Raw genomic sequence first — 27,265 nt, forward strand, 5'->3', positions numbered from 1 at the left:
TATCTACTATAAATGGGAAGGAAAAGTACAAATCTAACCTGTGTAAGAACCACATGAGGTAAATTACAAAACCAATGAAAGAAAGCAAAGAACTAAACAAGTGGAGCAGTAGTCCATGTTCACATATTCAGTATTGTGAAGATATCAGTTTTTTGAACTTGCTTATAGATTCAGTGCAACCCAACAAAAAATTCCAGCAAGTTATTTTGTTAATAAAGTGATTCTAAAGTTTGCATAGAGGCAAAAGATCAAAATAGCCAGTATCATAAAGGAAAACAAAGTTGGAGAACTAACACTATCTGGCTTCACAACATACTGTAAAGCTATAGAAATCCAGAGAGTGTGGTATTAGCAAAAAGAAAGGAAAAAAGACAAATGGGACAAAGAACCCATAAATAGACCCACAGTATAGCCAACTAATCTGGAGCAAAGAAGTAAAGCTCTTTAATATAGTAGAACAAAGGTAGACATGTCAACAAATGGTGCTGGAACAACTGAACACTTACCTGCAAAACAAAATGACTAGAAAAACTTCATGAAACATGATTCAAAATATGTCACAGATGCAAATGCAAAACTACAAATCAGAAGATAACAAAAAAATCCTATAAGACACTAGGTTTGGTTATGACAAGACACAATCCATAAAGAATTGATAAGCTGAACTGCATTAAGATTTTTAAATTATGCTCTACAAAAGATAATGTAAGAGAATGAAAGATAAGTCATGAATTGGGAAACAATATTTGCAAAAAAAGGCGTAGTAGAAAACTGTTATCCAAAATATTGAAGAATGCTTAAAACTCAATAACTCAACCCATTTTAGAAAATGAACTGAACACTATAACAGACACTTTACCAAAGAAGATATACAGCAGTCCTCCTTATTTGCAGTTCTACTGAGGGACGAATGTATTAAATGGAAAATCTCAGAAATAATTCATAAGTTTCAAACTGTACTATTAAGTAGTGGTGAAATCTCTTACCAACCCTTTCCATGCAGTGTGCACTGCCCACCTTTTGTTACCTGAGAGCCATCATGGTGATCAAATCAGTTCCTGCAAACCTGTGTTCAAGTAACCTTTATTTTACTAAATAATGGCCTCAAAGCACAAGAGCAGCGATGCTAGCAATTCAAATATTCCAAAGAGATGTGGGCTTCCTCTGAGCAAAAGGGTCAGTTTTTAACAGAATTAGAAAAGGGGGGAATCATATGCTAAGACTAACAATATTTTGAGAGAGTACATTCATATAACTTTTATTTCAGTAGGTTGTAATTGTTCTATTTTGTTAGTTATAAATTTCTTACTGCATCTGATTTATAACTTAATTATAGGTATGTAAATATAGGGGAAAAAATGAGGTTCAGTATTATCTACTGTTTCAGACCCATTGGGGACATTGGAATATATCCCCTGTGGATAAAAAGGGAATCATTATAGAGAGAGGAAATAAGAAGATATTATCCATTCATCTATTGAGGAACACCTAGGTTGGTTCCATAGTCCGGCTATTGTGAATTGAGCAGCTATAAACATTGATGTGGCTGGTGTCACTATAGTATGCTGATTTTAAGTCCTTTGGGTGTAAACCAAGGAGTGGGATAGCTGGGTCAAATGGTGGTTCCATTCCCAATTTTCTGAGGAATCTCCATACTGCTTTCCATAGTAGTTGCACCAATTTGCAGTCCCACCAGCAATGTATGAGTGCGCCTAATAGAAGAAAAAATAGGCCCAAATCTTCAACACATTGGTCTAGAATCTGACTTCCTTAACAAGACTCCTAAAGCACAAGAAATAAAAGCAAGAATCAATAAATGGGATTCAAATTAAAAAGCTTCTTCTGAGCAAAGGAAACAATCGATAACATGAGGAGAGAGCCTACAGATTGGGAGAAAAATCTTTACCACATGCACCTCTGATAAAGCATTAATCTCTAGGATATATAAAGAGCTCAAAAAACTTAACACCACAAAAACAAATAACCCAATCAATAAATGGGCTAAGGAACTGAACAGACACTTCACAGAAGAAGAAATACAATTGATCAACAAATATATGAAAAAGTGTTCAACTTCTCTAGCAATTAGAGAAATGCAAATCAAAACTAAGATTTCATCTCTGTCAGAATGGCAATCATCAGGAATACAGGCAATAATAAATGTCGGTGAGGATGTGGTGTACATTATTTTTACTTGCTCTATTATAATTTTTTGTGTCAACACAGAACATACCTATGGTCATGTCAGTATCACAATATACATTTGTATAAACACAAAATAGTAAATAAGCATGGTGCTTAATAACTTCCTGCTGTTCCATTTTGAGATACTGGATACATAGGCTGTTATATGGGTTTAAATTGTGGGAAATCAAAAGATCCTGTGTTCAAAAGCAAGACTAGAACCAAATCTGGCTAGGAAATCAGGGAAAGGTTAGTTTCCCAGGTTGAAAGTCCTTCCTTTCCTGAGTAGCAGCATACGAAAGCAGAATTACATAAACAGCAGCTACAGCAATCACCTTTTCAAATGACTTTGACAGTGTTATGAAGAGTGGAAGCCAGACTGCCCAGCAGGAATTCTGACTCCTTCACCTCCCAGCTGAGTGAACCTGGACAAACCTTTTGATTTCTCTCTACCACAGTTTTCTTGGCTGTGAAACAATACTCCTCCACCATAGTAATCTACAATACTCTCTCGAGTTGTGATTAAGAATTCAATGAAAAGACATATTGGAGGTATCCAGCATGTAATATGCACACAGCAACTGTTAGCAATTTTTTTTTTTTTTTTTTTTTGGTACTAGGGATTGAACTCGGGGGCACTCAAACCCTGAGCCACATCCCCAGCCCTATTTTGCATTTTATTTAGAGACAGGGTCTCACTGAGTTTTTTGGCACCTCACTGTTGCTGAGACTGACTTTGAACTTGTGGTCCTTTGTCTCAGCCTCTTGAGCTGCTAGGTAGCTATAATTATTCTTACGTAATCCATTGAATTATGGGAAAAATAAAGTATGATAATGAACAGCCTAGAATCTGAACCTCTGCCACTTTCTGACTGCCACTTAATGACCTACGGGCAAGTAATTTAACTGCCCCCCAACCTCAAATGCCCCATTTGTTAAATGAGAGTGATCGTATATGCATCCCAGGGTCATGGAGAATGAAAGAAAGGCTGCATAAAAAGGACCTGGCACATGGAAAGCATTCTTGAAGGGCAGCTCAGAAAGGGCTTTGCTGCTGTGAAATTCTATTCCCTCATCTGCATGGCCTCCGAGGGAGTAGAACTAGTCTCTGTCATTAATGACAACCACACAAAGATTGAAATACCTATCGCGTTAATCTGGGTCCTCCAAAAAAAATGTCAAGATAGGATTAAAACTGCAAGAATTTGAACAGAGGAAATGCCTGTGTGAAAGGAGATAGGGATTGTGGAAGCAGTGATGCCTGAGAAGCTGTTAAACCACAATGCAAGTCTAACCTCAAAGTGATAGGGACCTATGGTTGATCTTTTTTGTTGTTGTTGTTGTTACTGGGAATTAAACCCAGGGTGCTTAACCCCTGAGCCACATCCCCAGCCCTTTTTTTTCTTTCTTCATTCATTACTTACTTTTTTAAAATTATTTTTATTTGTTTTAATTAGTTATATATGAGAGTAAAATGCATTTATGCACTTTGATATACATAGATGGGATATAATTTCTTATTTTTCTGAGTGTACATGTTGCAGAATCATGTTGGTTCATTATTGTACTTTATCCTTCCCATAATTCATGTAGTCACATATATACATACAGTAATAATGTCTGTTTCATTCTACTATCTTTCCTATCCTCACATCCCCTCCCCTTCCCTTTCATCACTTCCCTCTACCTAATCTAAGGTAATGCTATTCTTCCTTAGAGCCTCCTCTACCCCCCCCCCCCCGCCCGCCTTATTGTGAATTAACACTCACATATTAGAGAAAACAATCAGCCTTTGGTTTTGTGTGATTGGCTTATTTCGCTTAGCATGATTTTCTCCAATTCCAACCATTTACTGGCAAATGCCATAATTTTACTCTTCTTTAAAGCTAAGTAATATTCCTTTGAGTATATGTACCACATTTTCTTTATCCATTCATCTATTGAGGGACACCTACATTGGTCTCATAGTCTAGCTATTGTGAATTGAGCTGCTATAAATATTGATGTGGCTGAGTCACTACAGTATGCTGATTTTAAGTCCTTTAGGTATAAACTAAGGAGTGGGATAGCTGGGTCAAATGGTGGTTCTATTCCCAATTTTCTGAGGAATCTCCATACTGCTTTCCATAGTAGTTGCACCAATTTGCAGTCCCACCAGTAATGTATGAGTGTACCTTTTTCCTCACATCCTCACCAACATTTATTGTTGCCTGTATTCTTGATGATTGCCATTCTGACAGGAGTGAGAAGAAATCTTAGAGTAGTTTTGATTTGCATTTCTCTAATTGCTAGAGATGTTGAACACTTTTTCATATATTTGTTGATCAATTGTATTTCTTCTGTGAAGTGTCTGTTCCTTAGCCCATTTATTGATTGGGTTATTTGTTTTTGTGGTGTTAAGTTTTTTGAGTTCTTTTAAAAATATATTTTTTTTAGTTGTAATTGGACATAATACCTTTATTTTTTATTAATTTTTATGTGGTGCTGAGGATTGAACCAAGGGTCTCACACGTGATAGAGTGCTCAGTGGTATAGCACTTGCCTATATATCCTAGAGATTAATGCTTTATTGGAGGTACAAGTGGTAAAGATTTTCTCCCAGCATGTAGGCTCTCTCCTCACGTTTTTGTTTCCTTTGCTCAGAAGAAGCTTTTTAACTTGAATCCATCCCATTTATTGATTCTTGATTTTACTTATTGCACTTTAGGGGTCTTTTTAAGGAAGTCAGATCCTAGGCTGATGTATTGAAGATTTGGGCCTATTTTTTCTTCTATTAGGCGCAGTATTTCTGTTCTAGTGCCTAAGTCTTTGATTCACTTTGAATTGATTTTTGTGCAGGGTGAGAGATAGAGGTTTAATTTCATTTTGCTTCATATGGATTTCCAGTTTTGCCAGCACCATTTGTTGAGTAGGCTTTTTTCCAATGAATGTTTTTGGCACCCTTGCTTAGTATGAGATAACCGTATTTATGTAGGTTAGTCTCTGTGTCCTCTATTCTGTACCATTGGTCTACAAGTCTATTTTGGTGCCAATATCATGCCATTTTTGTTACTATAGCTCTGTAGTATAGTTTAAGTTCTGGTATTGGGATGCTTCCCGCTTCACTTTTCTTGCTAAGGATTGCTTTATCTATTCTGGGTCTCTTATTTTTCCAAATAAATTTCATTATTGCTTTTTCTATTTCTATGAAGAATGTTATTGGGATTTTAATAGAAGTGGCATTAAATCTGTATAACATTTTTGGTAGTATGGCCATTTGACATATTAATTCTGCCTATCCAGGGTCATGGGATATCTTTCCATCTTCTGAGATTTTCCTCAATTTCTTTCTTTAATATTCTGTAGTTTCATTATAGAGGTCTTCACCTCTTTTGTTAGATTGATTCCCAGGTTTTGGTTTTTTTGTTGAAGGTGTGCTGTGTTTTGTCAAATGCTTTTTCTGCATTTTTCTGCATCTATTGAGATGATCATATGATTCTTGTTTTTAAGTCTGTTAATATGATGAATTACATTTATTGATTTCTGTATGCTGAACCAACCCCACATCCCTGGGATGAGTCACACTTGATCATGGTGCACTATCTTTTTAATATGTTTTTGTATATAATTTGCCAGAATTTTATTGAGAATTTTTGCATCTGTGTTCATCAGGGATATTGGTCCCAGTCCTTTTTTTAAATATTTATTTAGAGACAGGATCTCACTGGGTTGCTTAGGGCCTCGCTAAGTTGCCAAAGCTGGCTTTGAACTTGAGATTCTCCTGCCTCAGCCTCCCGAGCTGCTGGGGTTACAGGCATGTGCCACCAAATGCCACCACACCCAGCCCAAAGGTTTAACACAGCACCTGGGACTTCTTGAGCCAAGGGGGCTACTGACCTTGAGTGCCTTCTTTCCCAGGAATGAATCTGTCTTCACATCCCTGCTGTTCAGTCATTGATGAAAAGCAGCCTATGTGGCATGGTCCCATTGTAAGCACAGTGATGGATTTCAAACTACAGCAGTAGAAACCTGGGTCAGTTATGCTTCCTAGAGGAGGAGTTGTGTAAGACACATCGACTTAACTCTGCATTAGAATTCTTAGACCATGCAGCCCTGGAGATGTCCTCAACCTTAGGTGTTGGGAATCTTGCCTGGCACTAGGCCCAGCCCTGTTGGGGTTCAACTGCCTGATGGGGAACTAGACTTGGAGACAGTACATGTTTTGTGCTGGGGCTGGGGGCAGCAAAGCTGTGTGACCAAATTCATGGATTGTAGAAGCAGGCAAGACTAATGGAAAATTCCCTAACCTCTCTAAGCTCTTTATCAAGCCATCAGATGTGGATGGGGGTACTCCATGGTCCTAGGGAGGACTAGATAAGTTGACAGCCAAAAGTGTTCAGGAAAAAGTGAGACACAGCAAGGACTCAATAAGCCATCCTAGAGGATGCCTTGAGTACAGACTGCAGAGCAGTTGGTATTCCCAACTGGGTCAGGGAAAGCTAAAGGTACGAGGTAACTTGTAAGGTGGAAGGACTGAGCTCAGTTTCTACAAGTGTAGAGCACTGTGGACAGTTAGGAGACTGGGAATTAAAGTGGCTTGACTTCCATAAAATGCCATCTGAGCTGGGCACAGTGTCTCACCTGTAATCCCAGTGACTTGGGAGGCTGAGGTAGGAGGATCACAAGTTCTAGGCCAGCCTGGACAACTTGGTGAAATCCTGTTTCAAAATAAAAATAAAAAGGTCTGGGGATGTAGCTCAATGGTACTATGCCCCTGGGTTCAGTTCAGAGTACTACAAAAAGGAAATAAAAAATGTGATCTGAATATCGTGTTAAAAAGTGATGCTTGCTAGCAGGTGGGCAAGGTAAAAAGTGGGCTGTGTATACGGAGGCTGTACTTGAGCGCCTGACAAGAGCATCTTGGTGCTGATCACTTTGGCACCCAAACACACTCTTGTTTATCTCTGGGGAGCAGCATGGCATTGCTCAGGTAACAGGTGCTGAAAGGAGACACTCCTTTCATTAACCAGGTAATAGCCATCCAAGGAGCCAGCACAAGTGTTCCATGCAGACCAGGGATTTGCTAGTTGTGCCATCTGTCACCTCTCTACAGGAGATAGTGACCATGAGTGTGCCAGTGTAACTTGTATTCTCTCTAAAATATTCCCTTCAGTTGTTTTCTTTATCATACCAATTATATCCTAGGCCCTGGTACTCTTTTTTTTTTTTTTTTTTACAGCTACTTGGAGACTTTTATATCATTTGCAAGATTTATACCTAGAGAAGCCAACAGATTCTGGTGGCAGATGCACTTGAGCAGTCTTTTACTAACCTCTAGGCGTGACGCATGACTTAACCATGGCAAAATGGCAGCTGGGACCATCCCCACCTGAGAAAATATGGAAAGGCTACCTCCTTGCATAATGCTCGTAATATGCTTTGATGATTCTATAATAATGACTCATATAATATATTAAAATTTTGTTTTTGTTTTACAAAATACTTTTTTCCCTAAACTGTTGTAAGAATTTATGAAAATAAATAGCCTAGTTAATTCATTGATTTCTCATGTACAGTCTGCCCAAGTTCAAACCCTAGCTTACATGTAGCTGGGTAGTCTTGGGCCAGTAATATAGCCTCTCTCTGTCTCAGTTTCCTCATCTGTAAAATGGGGATAATAAAAAATGACTATATAGTTATTAAAAAGGTTAAGTGAGATACTCTGCCCAAGAATAGTAACCTCTCAGTAAATAAAATGTGTTATAAGTATAGCAGCCAACTTTCAGGAAGATTTAAGATAGCCACAAACTCTTTTACATTCTTTCCACTGACAATTGGGGTCTATGTTTCTTCCTCTTGAATCTAGGAATCTTTTGTGGCAATTTTAACCAATAGAATAAAACAGAAGTGGCACTGTGCCTGTTTCTGACCCAAACCTTACTTAATGCATTGGTGGTTTCCTCTTCTGTCTTTTGTAACACTGTTTCAGGGAACCCTGAGATGAGCTGTTAGAAGTCTGACCACACTGAGATCAGCATGCTGGAAGAGCACATGGAAAGACCCAGAGGAGCGCCCCCACTGTCCCATTACTTGGAAAAACTATGCTGGGCATGTTCTCCAGCCCTGCCAGTACAGCTGGAAATAGATGAGCAGTACAGCTGATCCCTTCCCAAGTTTAAGAGCAAAATAAAATGGTTTTGAGAGCCATTGTTTCAAAGGAATAACTTCACTTAATAGATAATCGCAACACTGATTATGAAAATCTAAACATATTAAACAGATGAATGAATTGGAAAAGAGTGGGTAGCCTCCAGACTGGAAGAGAAATGACTCATATAATAAGTTGAAACTTTGTTTTTGTTTCATAAAATATTCTATAATAAGAGCCTCTCTGTCATAATGTGATACTATTTACCTCCTTTATTTACTATCAGAAAATACAGAAAGCTGGGCAATGGCACATGCCTATAATCCCAGCGGCTTTGGAGACTGAGACAGAGGGATTGCCTCAGCAATTTAGTGGGGCCCTAAATAACTAGTGAGACCCTGCCTCTAAATAAAATACAAAATGGGCTGGGGATGTGGCTCAGTGGCCAGTGCCCCTGAGTTCAATCCCTGGTACCCACCCTCACAAAAAAAAAAAAAAAAAAAAGAAAGAAAAAAAAAAAAGAAATGCAAAGGGGAAAGAATGAAAACATCAGAGGGCCTCTGAACTGGAATAATCTAGTTTAGTCTCCTCTTTCAGGACCTTAGGCCTAGGTAGGTAAAGGCATGTATGTGCCCAAGGTCACAGAGAAATTCAAGGGGAAGCAAGTCCTGTCTCTACTCCCAAGCCAGCACTCTTAAAATTTTTAGACTTTTACTATATTTACTTTTTTATAATGTTCTAGTTTAGATTTGTAGTGTCCCCCAGAGTCTCATGTGTCAGACTCCGTCACCATCCTGGAACATTATTGATAGATCATGGAAATGTTAGGAGGTGGAGCCTACTGAAGGGAAGTTAGATCATTGGGGATGTGCCTTTGAATGGGTACATTAGGACCTCTGCTCTTTCTTTTCTTTGCTTCCTGACCTTGAATTGAGCAGCTTTGCTCAGCCACTTGCTCCCCACCTGTGCTTCACCACAGAGCCAAAAACATCAGAGCCACCTGACCATGGACTGAGCCTCTGAAAGCATAAGCCAAAATAAATCTTTCCTCCTTTTAAGCCACTTACCTCAGGTATTTGGCACAATAATGGAAAGATGACTAACAGAGGAAATGGATACCAGGAGTGGAGCTACTGCTTTAATTATATCTGACAGTGTGGTTCAGAAACCTTTGGAATTGATATGTAGATGTTCAGAGAAGCAGACTACGACTACAGAAAGCTTAGAACTCTGTAAGCAGAGCTCAGTGGGGGATTCTGGTTGGAGCTCAGGAGACAGGATGCTGATAGGAATGTGAACAGTAAAGACTGTACTGATAAAATTTCAGATGGAAATGAAGGCTCTATTGGGAATTGGGCTAGAGGCCATTCATGTAATATGCTGACATAGAACTTGTCTACATTTTGTCCAGACCCTGAGACTTTATGAGAACCTGAGTTGAAAGGTCATGGACTAATTAACCTGGAAGAGGAAATTTCAAGGCCACACAGCATTTGGGCTGTGGTATGAGTTATTTCTAGCTTGCTTTTAGCTAAATTTATAGTGAAAATTAGGAGCAAAAAACAGAGTATAAAGATTTTAAAAACACAGTTCAGCCAAAAAAAGGAGTCCACTGTGGCCAAGAAGAGTGCATTTGCTGAAGAGATTAGTGCTTTTAAAAAGAAAAGCTGGACATGGTGGTGCACACCTGTAATCACAGTAGCTCAGTAGGCTGAGGCAGGAGGTTTGCAAGTTCAAAGTAAGCCTCAGCAACAGCGAGGTGCTAAGCAGCTCAGTGAGACCCTGTCTCTACATAAAATACAAATAGGGCTGGGGATGTGGCTCAGTGGTTGAGTGCCCCTGAGTTCAATCCCCAGTACACACACATACACACACACACACACACACACACACACACACAGAGTATTCTGCACTGGGGATAATAGGAAGGATGCCTTGGGTGTATTTTAGGAATAAAGACCACATCCACCTTAGGCTCCAAGACTTTCATTTGAGAAGACAGCCATGGAGGAACCCTGATTGCACAAGGCCTCAGGAACTGCTTCCCTGGAATTTGTTTCTGGTGTTCAGCCATCCACTCAGAGGCTGCTACAGCCATGGTCCCAGTAGGCCTGGCTAGTGCTCACACCTGCAGCAGACCTTGGCATCATCCATCTATGCTGATTTTACAGACATGGAGTATGCAAGAGTTCTGGGGTAGTGGAGTCTAAAACTAAGATTTCAAAGGAAAGTTTATAAAGCCAGGCAGTGTGTGACTGGGGCAGTCCCTACAAGCAGCACCTGAGAGGATGATAAGAAGCTGTGAGAGTGAAGACAAAGCTGCAATGGAGACTCCAGAATATCAGAGATGCCAGGAATGTAGAACACCTGCTAAAGGAAGCCACAGGCAGCAAGCAAAGCCAGCCCAAGCAAGTGGCCTTGTGGGCTGCACCCAGAAAGTTCATAGGGGCAGAGCTACCAAAGTTCTTAAAGGCCCACATCCCTCCACTGTGTGCCCCAGATGCTAAACATGGAACTACAGTAATTTAAGTTTGCCCTGCTGGGTTTCATTCTTGCTTTGGTCAGGTTTCTCTTTGTTATTTTCCTTTTTCTTCCTTTGTAAATAGGACTGTTTATCCTGTGCACCCATTGTATGTTGGAAGTATATAATTTATTTTGTTTTGTTTTCACAGGGGCTCATAGTATCTGGGAGGAGACTAGATTTGGACTTTTGAGCAAGGCTGAATCTGTTAAGATGTTGGGGACTCTTGGAGATGGACTGAATGCATTTTGCATTGTAAGATGGACATAAGTCTCTGGGGGCCAGGGGTAGAATATTACAGTTTGGATCTGGAATGTCCTTCAAAAGCTATGTCCCCAGCCTGTGCCATTGTTGGGAGGTGGATCCTAGTGGAAAGAATTTAGGTCACTGGGTGCATGCCTTTGAAAGGGGATATCGAGACCTTGTCCTCTCTCTGTCCCTGTTTCTTTGTCTTTCTCCCTCCCTCACCACCCCTTCCTGCTTCTTAACACCATGAGGTGAGTAGTTATATTTCCACCATGTGCTTCCTGCCATGAAGTTCTGCCTCACACAGACACATAAACAATGGAACCAGCCGACCATGGAACTGAAAAACCTCTGAAACCGTGAGCTAAAATAAAAATTTCCTCCTTGTAAGTTGTTTACCTCAGATATTTTCTCACAGTGACAAAAAGTTAATTGACAGTTACTTGGCAGGAAAAATCAATTTTGTGGCCCATGTCTGTTTTATATGTTCAACATAAACTACCCATTCCTACCTCTCGATAAGCATTCTGGTAAAGTTCTAGAAGAGTAAGTGGGACTAGAAATATTGTTTCAGACATTTGGGGAAAATGCAATATGCCACATTGTCTTTCACCAATTCATTTTGGGGTACATGTGTGTATGTTTAAATCCTGTATTTATGTGAATAGTAGGTCTGAAATGAAATTTTTCAGGGGCTGGTATGATATAGGAGTCATACTGTGGTATGTTAATTGCAAAGGAATGAAATTCTTCACCTTTCAAGATTCATTTATAATGCCAAAATATTGGCTCTCCTTTTAAGCATATCTTTGTCTTCACAGTTCATCAATCCAATAATTTTCCTTACATACGTCAAACTTCCAGCATGGTTCACCCTCTCCCCATGCATAGCAGTTTAGATGAAAAGCATATTCAATTCAGAGGACACAACCCTCTTTGTTCTTTTGATGGTTGCTGAAAGATTCGGATTGCAACTGTTCTTTGAAGATGTGTATTTTTACTGAAAACAAATGCCTTTCTGTTATCTATGAATGTAAGGGTTTCTTCTTTTGGTTTTGATGTGTCTATTCATCTTTTTAAAAACTGACACAGGACTATATTAAAAAACATTAAGCTTAAATTGGCTAATTCCAAAGAACTACTGTCTTTTTTTTTTTTAATCTTGAATTGCTATTTATTATAAATTTTAACAAGTGCTATTTTTCCCTTAAGTTGCCATTCATTGCACTCCCTCTTGGTGCATTGAATGGTCTTGACTGGTCACGAGGTAAGACTTGGAGATGGGGTTTATGAAAACCCAACAGCATCCAGAGGAGTCATTTTAAATGACCATGTCATTCTCCTGATAAGCACCTCCACCAGATAGACCCAAACTCCTCCTCAGCCTGCAGGACCTGGGTGACACTGCCGCCTCCCTCCCCTGCAGTTGGAGTCTTGCTAGCCTTTGATGTTTTTAATTTTTTTAGTTCTTCAAACATGCCAAAACTGTATAGTTGATTGATACCAGTTCTGACTATTGACTGATATATAACCATTACAAAATTTAATGGTTTAAAACAATAATCACTTATTTTATTTAGTGACATATCTGCAAGTCGGGCAATTTAAAGTGGGTAAGGCTTGTCCCTGACCCTCACCTTAGGCGGGGCAGTTCATCTGAGGCTGTGGGACTCAAGTTCACAAGGATTCATACAAAAGCCTGACAAGTTGGCTCTGTTGTCAGTGAGGAGCTGACTGGGGCTGAGGGTTGGGGGCCATAGTTTCTTACCATGGAGCTCCCACACATAGCCTGCATTTCCTCAGAGCATAGTGTTCAGGTTCTATGTGTAAAAGCCCTAGAGGACAGACTTGAATGGTTTGTGACCTAGCTTTGGAAGTCATACATCATCACTTCTGCTGTATTCTGGTCTGTGAGGCAGTTGCAAAGCCCTGCCCAGGGTCAGGAAAACAGTGTAGACTTCCTCTTAATCAGGACTCTGGCAAAGTTCTAGAAAAGTAAATGGGACTGGAAATACTGAAATACTAGAAATACATTTGGGGAAAATACAATCTACCACAGTGTCTTTCACCAATTTCTTTTTGGATATATGTGTGTATATTTAAACCCTGTGTTTATATGAACACTGTGTAACAAGCTCTCTATAAAGGTATTTTCTTGTGTGAATACACACTCCACATTTGTAGCACAGTATTTAACACAGAGCTAATGCTTAATTTTCATACCTGTATACCTGAGTTGTTTTTTGTTGTTTAAAATAATTTTTTAATTTGTTCTTTTTAGTTATATACATGACAGTAGAATGCATTTTGACATACATACATGAAGTATAACTTCCTATTCTTGTGGTTGTACACAATGTGGAGTTATACCAGTGGTATATTCACATATGAACATAGTAAAGTTATGCTCATTCTACTGTCTTTCCCATTCCCGTCCCCTTTCTCTTCCTCTCTCTTCCCTCTGTCCAATCTGATGAACCTCTACTCCTCCCTCCTCACCACCTAATGTGAGTCAGTATCCGCATATCAGAACAATCAGCCTTTGGGATTGGCTTATTTCACTTAGCGTGATAGTCTCCAGTTATATATACATGAGTTTTTGAAATTTGCAAAGATATCAGTAATTGGATCAACAATTTTCAAAGAATTAACACCCCTACAGTTATATCTTAAAATCACACTGTACATACTTTAGCACTTTTTAATTTTTCAGGAATCACTTTAAAATCTTTTAAGTTCTTCCAGCTCCCTTATATGAATTTCATACTCAGAGAAAATGTAAAATTCTGGTCATCCACATCATCTAGGGTATAAGCAAGAAAGGTGATATCTTTGCTTTTAGCAGAGTGGTTATCTTCAGATAACATTAGAACCCTAGGGTGACAGACTTGAGACTCATGTGAAAATTAGAAACCACATCTTGTCTTGGGGTGATTTGTTATGTGGGAATGGACAACAGAAGGCTTGACAAGGACATAAGGCTGAAGCAAGGAGAGTGGGCCCTCCTCTGCAGGAATAGCAGCCTCCACAGCAGTCCTCAAGCACCTCCATGCCACTTCTAGGCCTTTTTGCACAATACGACAATTTAGACTATTCTAACTTCATTTCTATCTATCTTGCCATTTGTAAAGCAACTTTGTTGACAAACTGTGTGTTCCTTTTGTGATAATGTGAGCAGTTCTGAGTTTCACTGGGCATCAGGGTTACAGCTCATCACTGCCCCTCACCTCACAAGCTCCCAGCCGGCCCTCTTGTTAGCTGGTATGAAATCAGGTGCCTGCTTCAAGTCCAGGGTACCATGGCCAGAGGGTAGGTAAGGAATGGCCAGGTGCATTTCCCCTCAGCTGGGGCTATGTACAATCTGGCCTTCTAGAGAGGCTGGCCAGTGCTGGGACTGGACAGTCTGTGAGAGGACATAGTTTTTACTTGATAGGGAGTAGGTATTTTAAGTGCAACATAATGCAGCTCATTGTGGCTCTCACTTCCTTTGTGAGAAAAATTGAGAGCCAGGCACAGCTGCACCTAATCAGAAACCACACGGACTAAGCTCCTTCCCCAAGTCTGATCAACCAAAAATACACTTCATTTCCTGCCTCTGTGTTATGGTCAAGATTACCATTTGCTTCCTGAATTTTAGGCTCACAGTTCACAAAAGCATGTCACAACCGTTAGTCATTATTTCAGTATATTTTTTCCATGAAAATTACTTTATTCATTTTCCACTGTCCTGCACTTTGTTCTGCCATATGGCAGCCACTTCTTTCACTTATAAAAATCACTGTGTACCACCATTATTTGATTTCCCCCTTATTTCAGTTTCATGAGCAGTTCATTATCAATCATCAGGAGAAAACAACTTTAGAGACCACCCAGTCACCTTGCAATCCCAGTGACTTGTGATGCTGAGGCAGGAGGATCTTAATTTCAAGAGCATCCTCAGCAACTTAGTGAGAACCCCAACAATTTAGTGAGGCCATCTCAGAATAGAGAGCCTGAGAGGAGAAAGGGGGAAAAAAAAGCTCAGAGAAGATGTGTGAACTTTGGGTGAAATATGGATCCAGCAAATGCTTGCAAGTTTCTTATTGAGTAAAGTAGTTCCACCAAATCTGTATTTAGGAGTGGCTTTTCTCAGGCTGAACAGAATCATCTTGACATAAAGCATTGATATGCATTTTTAAAATATTTGGGTCTCCCTAGGGTCTGGGGCAGGGAAGCAGAATAGACTTGGACTACCACATCCGGCCTGCCAGCTCACTTTTTCTGGCAGAGTCTGCACTGGGAGGGCAAGGGGGACAGTCATCTGTGGGAGAGGTCCTGTTCCTGCTCCTGCTCCAGGGGAACTTCCCAGGGCACAGGGATCCCAAGGCTTCCTTAGGAATTCTGAGTCATGCTGCTTATTTCCTGAAAACGTGACTCATTCCCGGCATTTTCAAGGGAGCAGTGAGTTAGCAGGGGCTGGGGACGGCTTTGCTTCTTTCCCAGTTGGCATAGTCCATATGCATTCCGCACATGAGCAAAGAGGACGTTTAAGTAAGTTGTCAAGGCCTACCCAGTGAAGACTGAACAGAGAGGCCATGCATTTAAACCCTGTCAGACTGATAGTATCCATGCTGTTAATTATCCAAAAACCAGATGAGGGTTTGGAAGACTACACAGCCAGAGAATGGGGAGAGAAATTCATATTTTATGTAAGTCTGTGTTTTTCTTTTGTTGTTGCACCAGGATTGAACCCAGGGGCTCTCAAAAATTGAGCCAATCCACAGCCCTTTTTTTTTTTTTTTTTTTGAGACAGGGTCTTACTAAGTTGCTGAGGCTGGCTTTGAACTTGTTATCCTTCTGCCTCAACCTCCCAAGCTGCTGGGATTGCAACTGTGTGCCACCACACCCAGATCTAGCATATACTTTTTTTTTTTTTATTTTAGTTGTAGAAGGACACCTTTGTTTTTATGTGGTGCTGAAAATCGAACCCAGTGCAAGGCAAACGCTCTACTACTGAGCCACATCCTCAGCTCCCATGTACTGTTTTAATAAACAAACAAAAAGAGAGATAAAACTAAATAGCTACAACATTTATGAGGCAAATAAGACTAATCATCCATTCTGCACTTAAAATTTCATCTGCAACAGTTATGAGGCACAGAATAAAAATCCTTTAAAAATGCCTTTGAAACACTGCTTACAAATCATGTAGAAATCAATGGCCTAAAAATGTTTTCACCATACTGAATATAATTTTGCATCTAGAACTAATATCCTGTGAAGCCCCTCTGCAGCTTCATGGGCACTCCAAAACCACCTGCTGAATGACTAAATGCTTGACCAAAGTGGGCTTACCTCCAGGGCAGTTCCTGACACTTAAATTTATGGGGTGCTTTGCCTCCCTGCAAAGGAGACACCCTCTGTGGGACTGCAAACAAATGGAATTATACCAACGTCACTGTGTCCTGCACAGTTAAACAGCTTTCCCAAAGCTAACATGCAATTTATGAAGGCCCCTGGAATCCCTGGATGAGATGCGCTGTGTGCTGTACAGAAAAACTGTTACTCATTCCTCCCCCTCACTGCGCCTCTCTTCAACATTTTCCATTCCCCACCCCAGAGTGCTGCACTTTCTCTCCAGTTATTCCAAGTTCTGCCTACACATTCATTTACTGACAGAAAAGCAGATGAGAGAAAAACTTTTCTATTTTTAAAAGCGGTTTCCAGTTCTGTGTTTCTGACGTTGCTGATGGCTCTGGCATTGCCATTTCACCTGGATAGAGTTCAGCTGACCAGAACAAAAAAGGTCCCCACAGCAGCACTCTCTTGCTCTTGAGAGTTTGTTTCTTACTTTAGAGACCATTCAAAGCTTGTGAAATATTTACACATCTGTGTGTCACTTGATCAAATAAAATATCAACTGATGTTTATTTTTTGTTTTGGCCTTAAAACCAATTGTGTACTGAGAGATGAGCTAGAGGAAGACGTGGCTTGAAAAGAAATGTTAATAGAAAATACCAGGGGCTGGGGTTGTGGCTCAGTGGTAGAGCACTTGCCTAGCATGTGTGAGGCACTAGGTTCAGTCTCTGGCACCACATAAAAATAGAAAAACAAATAAAATAAAGGTATTGTGTCCATCTACAACTAAAAAAAAAAAAATTAGAAAATACCAGAAAACATCTCAAGCACTGACATGTAGGAGGAAGAAGGGAACCTGCCTCTCCCACCTCTTCCCACAGTTCCCAGGTGGGATCTGGTGCCCCAGAAGTGGGTGGCAACCCCCAGGGGGAGGTGTTCCTGTGTACATGCTCTGGCCTGTGGAGGGGCGGGGCTGCCATGTGACAGCCAGGGCCCACTCACAAATCACACACTTGTCCTAGTTATTCTCATACAACCGCCCATAGAGAACCACTGTCACCAGACCAGAGGACAGTCCTCACTTCTTCAGGAAAGAGTGGTCATTCTCCCAGCCAAGCTGGTCAGGGGATTTCCAGGGTCATCCCTGAAGTCAGAAGCAGAGGAAAGACATAGGAAGTGCTGAAGTTGCCCCACAGGTGAAACTCCAATATCCCAATGGCCTCTGTGATCTCCTGCCCACAGGTGTGGACGCCAAGACCCCCACACTTGACCAGGGTGCACACTTGGATGTAGTAAGTGCCATTCACAGTGTGGAAGCCATCAAAGACCCCCCAGGGCATACATCTCTTGGGACAGGGTGGGCCTGTCATATAGCAAATGGCAGCAGAGGCTGTTGGAGCAGACTTGGAGATAGCCTTCCTTTCCCCAGACGGGGACCAGGGTACAGTTGTCATACATCATCTGAGAGTGAAAGGTGGGAGGATCATCCATGTTCCACCTGGCGGCTTTGTAGTGGACTTTCTGAGCATCCTTTTCACAGTATGTCTCACCTGACACGATTTTTAAAAACCTGCTGTGGGAAGGGTCTGTTTTACCTGTTGCGTTCTCCATACCAGCAAGACCCAGTGGATTTTTGGCTACCTGGGCAATGATAAGATGACCTTTGGGGCTTTCCATGTCATGGTACCAAAAGGACTTCAGAGGGGTGTATATGCCACTCACTCCCTGTCATTCCCAGAGATGGGTGGTGGATGTTGGCTGCCAGGACATTGACACCAAAGGCCAAATGGCAAAGGCTTTCTGAATCTCGATGGCCGCCAAGAGCGGGAGCTGGTTCATCCAGGCTCTCGAGTACACCACGTGCTTCACCTCGGGGGGTCTCTCAGCAGTCTGATGGCAGGGTTGAAGAACAGTATGTCAAAGCAGGTGAAGATGCAAACCTGCCAGCAAAGGGAGTATCAAAAGTGATGTGATCCACGTCAAGAGGGATATCAAAAGCTGCCTCGAAGTAGAGGTTGTGTTTTCGGTAGCAGTCAACAAGGGTTCCATTATTGCTGAAAATGACATTTGTGTTAAACTGGTATCTCCCATCATTTGGGCACCCTGGGTCATTGCTGTGACATGGCTGTTTTGTCCCAAGGTTGGCCACTAAGAACATCTCTCCCCTGATGGCCATGCAACTCAGGCACTGGAGGACCTTGGAAGGGTGGGCGGAAAAGGGCATAAATGTGGATTTTAAATATTCTGCCTTTTATCTCATATTTTTAATAAAAAATTCTTCATTGGGTCCATAATATATAACAGCTCTCATAAGTCAATAGAAAACAATCACCACTGAAAACATGCAAAGGAGATGAACAGGTGATTCAGGAAGAACAAAACAAACGACCAAGAAATAGCTGAAAAGAAGCTGAACCACTTGAGTTATAGGGAAATGCAAATTAAAATAACAATGACATATTATTTTTCACCTTCATTAGATTGGCAAAAATTCTAAAGGTCATACTATTTGCACTGACCAAAGGATGGGAAAACAGGCCTTACTATTATTGGGGATGGAAAGTGAAAAACCTCTTTAGGGAGAAGTTTGGTACTTTTTTTTATATATAATACCTTTTTTTTTATTTTTATGTGGCTGAGTATTGAACCCAGTGCCTCACACGTGCTAGGCAAGTGCTCTGCCACTGATCCACAGCCCTAGCCCAATTTGGTACTCTTTAATTTAAAATTTGCACAGCCTTCAAGAAATGTCATTACTAGGAATTTTTTTCTTTATTTTTTTCTTTTTATTTTTTTTTTTTATTGTATGTTCACAACATTACAAAGCTCATGACAAATCATGTTTCATAGATTAGAATCAATTGGGTTATGAACTCCCATTTTTACCCCAAATACAGATTGCAGAATCACATCTGCTACACATCACATTTTTACATACTGCCATATTAGTGACTGTTGTATTCTGCTACCTTTACTATCCTCTAATATCCCCCCTCCCCTTCCCTCCCATCTTCTCTCTCTACCCCATCTATTGAAATTCATTTCCCTCCATGTTTGTTTTCCCATTCCCCTCGTAAACTCTTATATATAATTTTGTATAACAATGAGGGTCTCCCTCCATTTCCATGTGATTTCCCTTTTTTTTCTCCCTTTCCCTCCCACCTCATGTCTCTGTTTAATGCTAATCTTTTCTTCCTGCTCAGCCTCACTGTTCTGCTCTTAGTTGCTCTCATTATATCAAAGAAGACATTTGGTATTTGTTTTTTAGGGATTAGCTAGCTTCACTAAGCATAATCTGCTCTAGTGCCATCCATTTCCCTGCAAATTCCGTGATTTTGACATTTTTTAGTGCTGCATAATACTCCATGGTATATAAATGCCACATTTTTTTTATCCATCTATTGAAGGGCATCTGGGTTGATTCCACAGTCTAGCAATTGTGATCATTACTAGGAATTTTATCTTACAGAAAAACTTCTATATGCTTACAAAAACTTTTACCTTTTTACTTCTATTTGGCTTGTTTAATAAGTTTATGTTCATGTATTTCTTGTGTAGATAATAAATGGAAAGATCCATTGATGGAAAATGCCTAATACCACCAGACAGTCTTTTAGCTGAATATAGCTCGTGGAATTTGGGTTTGATTTTTCAGGTCCTTGGGTCTCCTTTAGATCTCAGTTAGCATGCTTGGCTTTCGGGTGCTAGCTTGGTTCATCTCTCCATGCCCTCAGCCTGCTGAAGAGGAAGACTAAGGTCCTCACGTACCTCTGTGTCATTGAAACAGTGGGGCTCCAGGCACAGGTTCCACTTGAATAGCTGGGGGAGATGGCATGAAGTCCAAAAATGGGTAAATGGACGTTCTTGTGAAGTTGAAGCCGTGGATGTCATCTTCTGGAAACACTATGATCTGCACGCCCTGCAAGTCAGAACAGCACAGTGTAGTCTGGTATCAGACATTGAGAAGCACCACTTCATTCATTAGCTCACACCCTGGGCAACCACCGAGGCGTTAACTGTACCAGAGCCAGAGATAGAGAGCTGGTGGCTGGACTTTCATCAGGGATCCTAGTGTTGGGGATGCTGGCTTGCTTAGTCCAACCCTAAAGGCACAAAGACAAAGCCCTCCAGGAACATGCATCACTTGTGCCTGAGTGTGTCAGGGAAGGAGGGTGAGTAAGCTGCTGAAGGAGCAGAATTTTACTCGGCAGGCCATTAGAAGGGGTCTAGAGTTCTCAGTGGTGAAATAGGAGGTGGAGCTGATTACAAAGGGCCTCAAACGTTGGACCCATTAACAGATGAGGTGCCTCTTTACTCCAGTAGTTCTCAACTTCATTCTGTTCTAAATCAGGGAACTGGGTTTGTTTCGTTTTGTTTTTGGTATTAGGGAATAAACGCAGGAGTGTTTAACCACTGAGCCACATCCCAGCCCTTGTTATTTTTTGAGACAGGGTCTCACTAAGTTACTATGGGGCCTTGCTAAGTTGCTGAGGCTGGCTTTGAACTAGTGATCCTCCTGTCTCAGCCTCCCTAGTCACTGGGATTACAAGCAATTGGGGAACTTCTGAAAAACCAGTGATCCTGGGGCCTGCCCCTAAAAAGTCTGACTCAGTTAACTATGGATGGGGTCCTAGCAACAGCGTTTGTTTAAAGGATCCCCAGGTGATTCTAATGTGCAGCCAAGGTTGGGACCAATGGGTAAGAGTCAAGTGTGTTGATTTCAACATGGAAATGAGGACTCACTTGAAATCTCAGTTCCCAACTGGGAATTAGTAGGCTCACATTAGGATTCTGGCACCTTACAGGCCTTCTCCCACACCTGGGGGCACCCTGAGTTCCCTGTGATGTCTGCAGCAACCTAACAAAATACAAACGGGTCAACCCTCAGCTCTCAGCACCAGGGCCTCATTCTGCTGTTGCTCTCCATTCACATGGATTGAAACATCAAGCCTAGGACTGGGGCTGGGGCTCAGCAGTAGAGCACTCACCTAGCACGTTCGAGGCTCTGGGTTCAATCCTCAGCACCACATAAAAATAAATAAGTAAAATAAAGGTATTGTGTCTAACTATAACTAAAAAATAAGTAAAAAATAAAAATAAAAACATCAAGCCTAGAACACAGTCCCTGTGCAGAAGGTGGACAAGGTTGATGGTTCTAGAAGGTGTGAAAATCTAACATAGCAAGCAAGTTTGAGACACTTATTTCTGAAGTGCACTGGAAACTGTTTTGTTTCCTGGTTATAAAAGCTTCAAAGTTTAACTGTAGAGAATTCAGAAAACAGAAAAATGAAGAACTTACAACCCTAGCCAGGGGCGGTGGTGCACACTTGTAATCCCAGTGACTCAGGAGGCTGAGGCAGGAGGCTGACAAGTTCAGGAACAGCCTGGGCAACTTAGTGAGACCCTATCTAAACAAAAAGCGTGTGTGTGTGTGTGTACATATGTATATGTGTACACACACATATCTCCATATCCATTTGTAATGTCCACATTAAGAGGACACCATACTTCCTCCTTTGTTATTGGATATTTGAATTGTTTCCAACTTTTTATGATAAAAAGAAAACTCTGGTGACCATCTGCATACAGCATACTCAAAACATTTACTTAATGAGGTTTATACACAAGTCTTAGAATCCTTGAATGTTTCTTTTTTTAAGTTTTTGCATTTTTTAACATTTATTTTTTAGTTGTAGTTGAACACAATACCTTTATTTTGCTTATTTATTTTTATGTGGTGCTGAGGATCGAACCCAGGGTCTCTCACATGCGAGGTGAGCACTCTACCATTGAGCCACAACCCCAGCCCAAATCCTTCAATGTTTCTTTAGAATGAAGTTTTATAAGTTAAATTTCTGGGTTAAAGAGTATGAAAAATTATATTTTTTTTCCTTTTTGGTGCTATAGATCAAACCCAAGGCCTTTCACATGCAAGGCAAGCCCTCTGCTACTAAGCTATATCCCCAGTCCCAATTTTAAGTTCTTACCAACACACATTGTCAAATAACTTTCCAGAAAGGTTACACTAAGGTATACGACCTGCAGCACAGTGAGACTGGCCATACCCTACCAGTTGATTGTATAAAGAAAAATTAATGCGGGCTGGGGATGTGGCTCAAGTGGTAGCGCGCTCGCCTGGCATGCATGCGGCCCGGGTTCCATCCTCAGCACCACATACAAACAAAGATGTTGTGTCCGCCGATAACTAAAAAAATAAATATTAAAAAAATTCTCTCTCTCTCTCTCTCCCTCTTTCTCCCTCTCTCTCTCTTTAAAAAAAAAAGAAAAATTACTGCAATTTTAGAAGTAAAGCAAGATGAAGAATGAGTGCTTTTCCAAATTATACTGGAGTATTGATCAACAGGATCACTTAAGGCTTATTTATCTAGAGAATATACCACTATTAGTTAAAAAATGACCCCAGGGACTGGGGTTGTGGCTCAGTGGTAGAGTGCTTACCTAGTATGTGTGAGGCCCTGGGTTCTATCCTCGGCACTACATAAAAAGATAAATAAAACAAAGGTATTGTGTTCATCTACAACTAAAAAAAAAAAAAAGTTTTTAAAAAAGATGATCCCAGCAGCTAAGGCTGTGGCTCAGTGGTACAGCGCTTGCCTGGCTGAGTGTGAGGCATTGGGTTTGATTCTCAGCACCCCATATACAGAAGTATAATAAAAGTCTATCAACAACTAAAAAAACAATATTTTTTAAAAAGATCATCCCAAAGATTACAATTGTGTTGTCCTATATGCTTTTAGTCAGTTTTGTATCTATTAGCAGATTCATTTCACTATTCCATGGGCTGCTGATAGATACATTTTCATTCCTCATATTCTCCTTCGAACTAGCTTTGCCATGTTACTGGTTACTTCATTAGTTAATGAGTTAAATAAATACTTTGTTCATTTATATTTGCAGGCATGCTTTCGCTGGGCATGGTGGCACACATCTGTAATCTCAGCAACTCAGGAGGCTGAGGCAGGAAGATTATATTTGAGGACAGCCTCTGCAACTTAGTAAGATCCTTTCTCAAAATAAAAATAAGGACGAGGAACTTAGCTCAGTGGTAGAGCACCCCTGGGTTCAATCCCCTGTACCAAAAAAAAAAAGTCATACTTTAACTTTTTAAAATTTATGTGTAAACAGATATTTTCCTTAAATTAAAATTTTGAGAGCACTGGATGGTTCCTTATGGATTTATATATACATATTAGATTAATACAAAAATTAAATTGCAATCCCTGAGTACACAGCAGCCAGGAATGAGGCTAGGAACTAAGCCTGAGCTGGGCAGAACTTTGGGTCTGATGTGACAAGCTGTCAGCACTCCTGATGAACATCACCAGCCATTTTCTGATGATAGACTTTGCTGAGATCAAGAATTCCCTCTAAGGAATGAAGGAAGGTCACCAACCCAAGTGCCTGACCAGCTAATCATCTGTAAACTCCCATTTCCCCGAGTGCCTCCGTGAAGAGAGCAACACTTCAGTTGGCTTGTTTAGAAACCTGTGCCCTTAAAGCAAATCTGATGGACAACTCTGACACATGCTCCCCATCAGTTTGTCTAAGCAGCTGCTTTAACACAGGCAGCCATGTAGGGCGGCTGAGCGACCAGTGAGCACCAAACGGATCCTCTGATAGCTCCATCCCCGCCCCTGGACCACTAATAATGCAATGGTGTCTTGCAGCCTGTGCAGTCTCCTCAAAACCATGGCACAGGTTTCCATTAAAACTGGAAAGCTGGGGAATCCTATTCACAATCTCTGGGATTCAGTGTGGCATCTGCTCAATGTCCCAGGACGGTCTTGGAAACAGGATGGAGAAGCAAGTGAGGGTGAAACTGAGGTGCTAGACTCAGTGCAGTGGAGCAAACACCTCCACCCAAGGAATGCTGCCCTTGACTGGATCGGGGCAGCAGGTCATCTGTGGGCATGGCTGGGATTTTTTTTTTTTTTACACTGACTTCAGCAGAGACATAAGTGAGGTATGTACCAAATGTGTGAATGACGTGCAGGAAACTGATATGTGGGAGGTCAAGTAAAGATCCCTAAATCACCCTCAGGCTGGAATGATGAATTTAATGACATTAGTGTGAAGGCTTGCTCTTGTGCTCAATCAGCTTCCTAAGTACAGGAAGTAATGGCAGCACATGTGTCTTGTGTGAGAGAAGGGCACAGGAGTTTTAGTTGACAGCAAGAGCTCTGTGAATCCACAGAGAAATCACTGCCAAGTTTGCAGGGGACAAGGTCTGGAATGAGGAAGGTGAGAGTGTCCTGCAGCCCGTGCTGTCAGCCAGCAACTGGAGAGCAGCACACAGCTGTGAGCACAGGGCTGGAGTTGGAAGCCCCCAAGGAACTGGGAATAACAGCCTGGGGGTAAGATTCTGGGGGCCATTGCAGCTAGTCTCAAAAGATGGCACTGTGGTAAGGGACTTGGGCTCTTCTCTTAGCTCCAGGACAGAACTGTGGTAGCCATTACAGTGCTACTCACGGAAAGGAAGGCCTATCCAGAAGTTCCCACCACTGGACGAGTGGACCTACGAACAGTGTGTTCTGGGCCCCTGAAGGTGTTCAAGGAGAAACGAGTCAGTTGGGACAAAAAGCAGTGTGTCACCCATCAGAAGCTCCCTTCCAATATCAGCTATGTGTACATACACATACATATCCTGTGTGTGTTATAGCACAGGAGTTTACTTCCCCTGGAGGCAGAGCAGGGACTTCTGAAGCAGCAGGACTTGGTCCAGGGTTAAAGCCCAATCTCCTCTGGTTATGGGTTTCCCAGAAGGGAATTGCTCACTTCTGACACTGACATTCCCCTCTGCCCTACGGGGCACCTCTACTCCATCCTCAGGCTTCCTGGCAGGAGGGGAATGAGGCCAAGCAGGAAGCTTTTAAAAAGGCTGGCACTGACCGGCCCTTTGTCTTGGAGTGAGCTCTGTCTGGGCAAAGGTCTCTGACTGTTCAGTCTGGCATAAGAGATGAAGTGAGCCCCAGATAATCTGCAGGCATCAAGTGGCAGTTCTTTGGACATTTGACTATTTCAGGTGAGCTGTGAAAGCCTCATAGTGTGGGAGTTTATTATAGTCAGCAGTTTTCAAATTTTTCTGCATAAGAGAATCCCCAGGGAGCCTTAAAAAAAATATTTCCCAGTGCCACGGTGGTACATGCCAGTTCCTCGTGAGGTGAAAAGATCATAAGTTGAAGGCTTGTACAACTTAGTGAGATCCTGTCTCAAAAAATTTTTTAAAATTGGCAGGAGTAGGGGGTTGGACTGAGGATACAGCTCAGTGGTAAAGCACCCCAGGTTCAATCCCCCAAGTACTGAAAATTTTTTTTAAATAAATAAAATGCCCAGATCATACCCCATCCAGACCAATTATATAGCAGATTCTCAGGAGCCCAGGCACCCACATTTGTTAACTGGCCCAGGCATTCCTGTGCACAGCCATATGGAGAATCTGACTGAGCCCAGGGCTTCTCAAATTTGAGGGACAAAAGCATCGCCTGAGGATCTTGCTAAAATGCAGATTCTGATTTGGTGGGGCTTGAAATTCTGCATTTCTAACTGGGTGCTGCTGATGCCACTGGACCACGGACTATTCTCCAAATAGCAAGACTCTAGCCACCTACATCAACTCAGGCTTATGTAGTGAAATGATTTCCACAGAGGTTATAGAAAGTGTAGGGTCACCCAGCCACTGCTCCAAGGTCAAAGCACACTTTGTTCTGTTCTGTGACAGGAGCCCAGGTAATAACAGGAGTGTTTCTTGCCTTCTGGGCTGCAGTCATCACTTGCTTTTCATAGATGTCAAGGTTCTGGTTCATGAGCTCCAAGGCCTGCTGGTGGGTGGTGAGAGCTAGAGGGTTGGGACTCAGGACTGAGTGGTGCTCATAAAGGGCTGCCATGTAATATTAAGCCCCTGGACTCCCAGGGCATTGACATAACAGACAAGAAGAAAAGAGCAAGTTTGCTGCTGGCTCCAGACAAGATACAGGCTGTAAATCTGGAATGTAATGGGGCAAGGGAAAAACAGCTGAGTAAGGAATCCTGCCAAGAATCTAAGGTTTGCAGCTGTGATTTATTAGTCCCGGCAATTAAACTCACTCACATGATACTGTAGCTCAAAGAGTTTGTTTCATGTTCCTGAGGAGGGTGTTTCTTTCCAAACACGTACCAAGCTACATTTAAAATGGCTCGGTGTTCACAATCTCATTTTAGAACATTTCCAAAACAGATTTGATGTTTGCCATGATTTTCTTACCCAGTGTTCAGCAAGGCTGTAATGTGTCACTACTTTCCTAGCTGTGCAGTTAAATTTTAAGCAATAGTAATTATTCTGTTTATTGGATATAACTCTGATGTATTTCATACTCCACCTCCTGCCCTCTGTATACACACACACACACACACACACACACACACTATCAGTCAAATATCTATACCTGCTATGATTGTCATGATGATCCTAATAATACAGCTCTGTTTTCCTAGCTGTAAAAACCAGAAAGATTAAAATTCTCCCTTTGGTTAGTAATGAATACAATGGAAAATGCTCCCTTTAATCAGCACAACATTCTTTATTTGAGGCCAAGAAACAGCAGACTTCTACTTAAATGCCACTTGTACTCTCTGTTATGGATAGGCAAAAGGCAAAAAGCAGTCTCCTAATCAAAGCACAGCTTTGTTTTCCTCCTTGACTTAAGAAATGCTATCATACATACTCACTTGGAAATAAAATCCTTTTTAAAAATGCAATGATCAAATAGAATTTTCTAGAAAATAGACTAGAATGTTCTAAGAGGTAAATTCCATATTGTAGTTCCTACCATAAGAGACTAGAAGTGAATGAC

The 27,265-nt window shown here is 41.3% G+C and overlaps 1 pseudogene across 1 annotated transcript; it reads right to left on the bottom strand.

Annotated features, from left to right (window-relative positions):
- Positions 1-17,433: 17,433 nt before the first annotated feature.
- On the bottom strand, positions 17,434-24,321 carry LOC308643721 (biotinidase-like; annotated as a pseudogene). The gene is made up of 3 exons (XR_014024403.1): positions 24,174-24,321; positions 20,184-20,334; positions 17,434-18,612 (listed from the first exon to the last, which is right to left on the bottom strand). The product of XR_014024403.1 is annotated as a biotinidase-like (transcript).
- Positions 24,322-27,265: the final 2,944 nt, after the last annotated feature.

Source organism: Spermophilus citellus, assembly GCF_964194105.1.
Source record: "Spermophilus citellus genome assembly, chromosome: 3".
Lineage (NCBI taxonomy): Eukaryota > Metazoa > Chordata > Mammalia > Rodentia > Sciuridae > Spermophilus > Spermophilus citellus.